Here is a 7,171-nt window from a genome sequence, read left to right as displayed (position 1 = left end):
CTTTTTATTCTAAGTTTTCATGTGAATATATTAACCTAACCAATGTTATACTAGAGATTTTTTTTTATATGTTTCATAATATTTAAGCTGCCATGTCACAAATCATTATCAAACAATGAATCAACTTAACCTTATACATGACATAACCTAAATGTTTGTAGAAATTAAATTAATGCATCATACCACTTTCAAGTACTGCATTGTAAGATTGAAATCTATATTAATTTCAGGGTCCACAAGAAAACCCACAGCGTTGTTGAGAGAGGCATCGGGCAGCTGAAGCCACATTTTCACATGCTACACAGTGAGATCCGAGTTGGTCCTCCACCCAAGGTCTGCCAAATTGTAGAGGTTTGTGCATTGCTGCACAACATCTGCAAAGCAAGAAACATCATTCTTCCTGAGGAAGAAGAACATCTTGCTGCAGCCGAGGATGGAGGCAACGAGGAGCGACCCCCAGCACAGAAAATTCAGTCGCCATGAAGGAATCCTTTACAGAGATGAATTTGTTGTGCTTCACTTAAAGTAAGTAACACAACCCATGATGCTGATTATAGTAGCATTCTTCAGTTTTTTCTCCTCTGTCACTTTGTTATTTATATTTATATGTCTTGTTTTGTTGTGTGTGCACTGTTATGTTGGTGATTTCATCTTCCTTGTCTCACTCTCTGCCAGTCACCCACAGTTCTTCACAGATACCACAGTATCACTGTTCAGCCTTACAATATTTAAATGGGTTATGATGAATGTGTATCTCAGCAACATCTAAAAAAATAATTAACACACTTTCACAACTAACTTAAATGATTCTTTCTTAATTATTTTTTCACTTATTTTTATGAGTGTGGCATTGACTACATTATCAATTGTTCTGTAGTTATCTATCTATCTATCTATCTATCTATCTATCTATCTATATCTATCTATCTATCTATATATATATATATATATATATATATATATATATATATATATATATATATATATATATATATATATATATATATATATATATATATATATATATAATGTGTGATACAACATCAAGCAGTAAATCAATGTCTTTCTTTTACAGCATTGCTGAGTGATGAGACACCAGTGTCATGACTGCTGAGATTGGTGTTATTCTCATGTATTTTTTTTTTTTTTTTTCTCTCCATACCTGAAGTAAGTAGATTATAGTAGGTTGAGCATATAGAAACTGCAGTTATTTTTGTGTTAACACTAATATTTGGTTGATTGGTTACAAAGAAAAAAAATAGTACATTATTTATATCTTTATTACTATTTTTTATTTGTTTGTTTCTGGTACTCTAGTTTTTGTGTGTAGTACATGTACTTAGCCTGTTCTGCTTCTTGCTTCCTTTCCTGAGCCGTTATAGATTCTTCAAGGAGTGCAAGCTCAAGCTTCCTTTTCTTCTGCAGGTGGATGATCTCCTCCTCATCCACATAGACCAGTGATGTACCAGGCAAGTCTGGCCCCTGTTGGTGCCACATCACTGGTGCTGGAAGTGGTGTGGCAGGTGCCTCCTCCTCCACACCCACTGCCTCGGTCACCACTTCTCTCTGTTGGGCTGCCTCTGCCACTTCCCCAGCATCATCTGCTGCCTGCACAGTGCACACTGCTGCTGGCATCATTAGTTCTAACTTCAGAAACTAAGCTGATAATGTTTTTGGTTTTATTGCTAAGGACAAAAGAAACAGAAACAAACAGAAACCAGTAAATCTAGCTAAGGGTACAATGTGTTTGACTTAAATCCTATTTCTAAGAAACTGTAAATACCTAAGACTCGTTATCATTAACACATTCACCCACTACAACACCATATTTATGAGAGGGGAGAAGGGATAGGAATTAAGATAACTTTATTAGTTTTTTTTTTCTTTTCTTATTACTGTTTTAGCTGTTTGGTTAAAGAATAAAAAAAAAATTATCAACACTAGATAACAAATGTACCATTGTGTTTAACTCTTAAGTTGTAAACTAAATGGGAACGAGTATTTTGGATTGCAGACATTTGAGACAACATTATGGCCTAATATTGCTATATCTACAAGTGGCTTATCCTTTGTTAAGGAAGGTGCATTCAATGATGCTTGCCTTATTGGTACACCCATGAATAGAGACATTCTTGGGGTCCAAAATCTCACATATTAACTCATCGAGCTGGGAGAGAGGAGGGTTGGCAGGAGGTCCACCACCTGGAAAGTATAATATAATCTTATTGCTAATGAATTGCAAATACAAATAAATAATTTATAAAGAACGTGTTTTCACATAACATATGTAACTCAGATGTGTGGTTGGAGTAATATTATTTGTCAGAGGTAGACATTGCATCATAATTAGTGTGTGCAATAAATGCATCCACTTCACAAAAAAAGAAAAAAAAATGCAGGAAATGGCTGGCACTTTAATATATTAATCACTAGTACAAAACTTTCAATGTTGTTGCTTCCAAACTTAAAACAGGAACAGTTTACTGAAATTTATTCCTTAAAGTGGTTAGGTTCCATGATCTAAATCTCAAGTGACCTTAACAGTAGACCTGCTGAAACTTAGTATTTACTCAAATACTAGTAAGCTTCCTTGCAAAAAATAAATAACCATAAACAAATACTTTTCTTTAAGTGAAATTGCCTTACCTATTCAGTGCTTAAAAGGAATAATAAGATAAATCATATCTTTTGTTAGGGTGAAACTGAAATTTCTATCAAGCTCAAAAATATGAAAATCTTGCTGCAACTCACACACAAATATCACACAAAAAATAGCTCCCAAATTAATAACTCTTACCTGTGGCAGTCATGGCTTCTCTCTGCTTGCTGGTGTTCCGTCATGCCTCAGATTTTATAATATGCCAATGTTTCTGGCACTCCTCAGTGCGGAGAATGTCTGACACGGCAGACACCTCCGCACTATTGGTCCTCCAAGCAGCATTTCTGGCTTCCTTAGAGCAGCCAGCTGTGGAGAAGTCGCTCCGGAGTATTTTTGCGAGAATTTTGTATAGGTGGGCCAGATGAAGGCGTCCAGTTCGTCTTCCTGTTCCTCTTCTTGTCTTGAGTCTCTTGAGTAGCCATGGTGCGCAGTCGAAGTTGGCGCCAAATGATTGTTGGTTTGACAAGATGACAACAGTGGTGGTAAATTTATACCTTCAATTATCAAGGGTAAAATGAAGAGGTGATTGTTGAAAACTAACTAGATAAATATGTTTTTTATTTAAAATATAAAAATTACGTATTTATACCCGTTTCTTGCAAAATTCCTCAAAAACATTACATAACGTCTGCTCATGTTTGCGGTTAGCGGTGTAAGCGCCTAAAGACGGTTACTTTACAAAGCATCCACTCCGCGCCTGGCAGCCGTAGCAGTAGCACCGCTCGCTAGCTCGCTCTCTAACCTGTCACCAGCTGGCCTGTGCTCTCCTTACCTGCGGTTCACGCCTTCACCGAGTTCTCCAACAACTCCCCTGCTCAGGCCTGTGTATCGGGGCACTCCCTACGGGTGAGAGCCCGCCCAGGTTCTGTAAAGGCGCCCACAGCCGGCCACACCGACAGGAAAACTGTTTGTTTACGTCAGCTGAGGCGTTTCCCGCCAAACTAGCGCACGGTTTTCCCAGGACTGCTCGAGGCGCCACCTACAGCACCCTTGCTGCTTCCCACGGCCACCGCTACCCTGGCCACGGCACCCGTTTCCTGCCGACACTGCACACGTGTACCGGAGCTCTCCCGCTTGGTGAGAGCTCGCCCGTGTTGCAGCCCCCTGTTCCCTACTACTAATACCTTCCTTTCGCCCTTAGCGTCCGCCTGTACGTGAAGGTCCGGCCCCGAGGCTTGCTCGAGGTGGGCAATTAGATTGCTGCCTTAAGCGTACAGGTGTGGTCGGGCACAAACTTTGGCTAGGGTTAGGTTGCAGACCAGGACTGTTACGACGGCTTTTAGCCATGTAAAAAATGTGTCAACTGCGGTGAAGACCATAGTGCCCTGCAGATGAAATGCCCTGAAAGAAAAGAAATTCTAAAAACAAAAAGAGCACAAATAAAAGAAAGAGAAAATATGACCTACTCTAACATCACCGGGTCTAACATAACACCTAAAATGCCTACAGTCAATGTCCCTACAATAACAAAGGAGGAAATACTAAAAATTCACTTATGTGTGGCACATGCCCAAACTAAAACCAGGAAAAGCCAGGGTGTTATAATAATGTGCTAAATAAAATCCTAACTATGAACAACCTACCTAACCTAATAATATCAATTGATGACGATGATGTAAGTCCAGTACAACCTTTAACTGGTGCAACTAGCCTAGAACAACCTATAACTGGAGCAATGAGTCTACAACCACCCCAAGATGAGACACCAACACCAACACTAGAGCAAAGTTTAAGCAGACAAAGTAGCACCTGCAACTTAAGTAAAACAGCTGAAACAGCACCCTCCAAGAAACCAAAGGCTATAGATCTAGGTTTACACTTTTTTACAACAAATGAAAAAGAATGGCCCCCTAATATTCCAGTACAAATGGACATACACAAATAAAAAGTATGAAGAGGAACAAATCTTACATAAAATTGAGCATGATGAAATCTCTAACACACTGCTTCTTTACGGTCGGGCCTGACGAGTTTCGCAAGATCAGACCCGGACTCATTCAGGAGCGTTCACCTGCAGGAACACGTGATCCGCGCACCGTAACGAAATTCCACAAAAGATAAGACGCAACATAACAATAATCCAACACAATGTCCTGAACTGGAAAACAAATAAAACATCATTAATACCATACTACCTTAAAATAGACCCAGATATAATACTAATAAATAGTCACGGACTAAAACCAAATGAAGAACTAAAAATCCCTGGTTACAGAACATACAAAGTAAATCATAGTGAAAATATATATGATGGTTCAGCAATAGGAATCAAATACAATATTAATCACAAACTTTTTGATAACTTCATCACTGACTTTTTATCTGTCGAAATAGAAACAAGTTTGGGACCAGTACAAATTGCCACCACTTACTTACCCCCAAGACGTCCTTTTTTACCATATCCAGACATTCACAGACTCTTAAGTAACAACATTCCTACCTATATCTTGGGAGACTTCAACGGAAGACGCACTACTTTCGGTAATAAGGATAATAACACTGTCGGTAAAAGTTTATATAAACTCATAAATCAAGGAAAGTTACTGCATCTTGGTCCTTACTTTCCTACTTTTTTCAGGCAGAACTCATCTACTAACCCTGATAAAATATTCTCAAACAAGCATCACTACTTGAACTACATCAGTGAACAAGGTGATATAACAACTTCTGATCACCTACCTGTAATTTTCAAACTTTCTACCATACCCTTTATTACTGAAAACCAAAAATACATAATATAAATAAAGCTGACTGGGACTTATTTCATCATAGATTAAACACAAAGATAAAGATTTCTAACCTTGATGGTAGCAATGTTGAACAACTAGAAGAAGCAACTAAAGACTGGATAAAAAATGTTAAAAGTGCCATGGACATTGCAATACCTAATAGAGCAGTGTTTCTTAAACTTTTTTGTGCAGCGGACCCCTTTTATTAAAATTACTCATGTAGCGGACCCTTTATTATTATAATTTTCCTCTTGAGTTTGAAAGTGTTTGCAGGTCATAATATACTGAAATTACAACTGAATTATTTATTACTGGCTTATCTTCAAAATAAATGTTTATATTTTGCTTAACATAATTTCCACAACATTGATAATTTTGCATACAATTTTTCATGAACTTAACAGCAACGCTTCCTCGTCATAATATACTGAAATTACAACTGAATTATTTATTAATGGCTTATCTTCAAAATAAATGTTTATATTTTGCTTAACATAATTTCCACAACATTGATAATTTTGCATACAATTTTTCATGAACTTAACAGCAACGCTTCCTCCTCATATCTCACAACCATACTTAATGCAATGAATGATACTGTTTTTGCTGCCTCACTACTGTTGGAATATCTGGTTCCAGTCTGCTGAGTTTCAGTCGCATATCGGGTTCGACATTGATTCGGTTGCGCGTCTTCGTTTTAAGATCAACCAGTGTAGAAAATCCAATTTCACAGTTGTACGTTGTTGGGAACGGCATCAAGTGTTTCAAAGCAATTTCTGCAAGTCCAGGGTACTCTGGCTGGACTTGAGCCCAAAAATTGGCCAAACTTCTTTCCCTGAATAGGGTCTTCAGTGTCCCACTTGTTGCAATCTCGACAAGATTATCAGCCTCTTTTGATGACAGGTTGACACTGACCTTTTCTATATCTACTTTATCTGTAACAAATGGATTTCTAATCCACTCAAAGCTTGGGTCCACTCAAAGCTTGGGTCTGGTTCTTCAAAATATTTTCCTAACTCTGAGTGAAGGCCTTGCAGATGGGCTTTGAAAGCTTGTGTTGTGTCACCATCTAGCTCTTCCTTGGAAGTAAGCAGGAAATCTGCTAATGAAGGAAAAGACTCAAAATCTTTGCGGTCAATGCGGCCGCACCACAAGTCCAGCTTCATTCGTGTTGCCTGTATTTTGTCCTGCACTTTAAAGATGGTAGTATCTTTTCCTTGCAAAGACAGATTCAATCCGTTTAGTACTTTAGTGTACTGAAAATATCAGACAGGTATGCCAGTTTTGTGAGACACTGGGTGTCATGCATTCGATTATAGAGGTCATGACGTTCATACAAGAAAATTTGCACTTCCTCACGAAGTTCAAAGAGACAGGAAAGAACTTTTCCCCGTGTCAGCCAGCGAACCTCTGTATGGTAAAGGAGTTTTGTGTGTTCGCTTCCCATCTCTTCACACAGAACTGTAAATAAGCGGGTGTTCAGTGCTTTCCCTTTGATGAAATTGACAATTTTTACTGCCTCTTCCAGAACTGTTTTAAGACAGGTAGGCATATGTTTCACAGCAAGTTGTTCACGGTGAATGCAACAATGTGTTGCCTTTACCTGTGGTACAATGCTTTGTACCCGACTCACTAGGCCCCTTAGTTTACCAGTCATCGCAGTTGCACCATCTGTGCTGATTCCAACACATCACGACCAGGAGAGTTCATTTTGGACAATAAAATCGTTAGCTACATTAAAGATAGCCTCTCCTGTTGTGTTTGTAGGAAGAGGACGACAGAA

The 7,171-nt window shown here is 38.5% G+C and overlaps 1 long non-coding RNA gene across 1 annotated transcript; it reads left to right on the top strand.

Moving 5' to 3' along the window:
- The first annotated feature begins 300 nt into the window (after window positions 1-300).
- Window positions 301-1,644, top strand: LOC123509622. Its single transcript, XR_006676245.1, has 3 exons — window positions 301-525; window positions 1,076-1,132; window positions 1,426-1,644. It is a non-coding gene; the product is annotated as an uncharacterized LOC123509622 (long non-coding RNA).
- Window positions 1,645-7,171: the final 5,527 nt, after the last annotated feature.

This window comes from Portunus trituberculatus, chromosome 27 (assembly GCF_017591435.1).
Source record: "Portunus trituberculatus isolate SZX2019 chromosome 27, ASM1759143v1, whole genome shotgun sequence".
NCBI lineage: Eukaryota > Metazoa > Arthropoda > Malacostraca > Decapoda > Portunidae > Portunus > Portunus trituberculatus.
The sequence above is the reverse complement of the archived record's forward strand: the minus strand, read 5'-3'. Positions and strand labels throughout refer to the sequence as shown.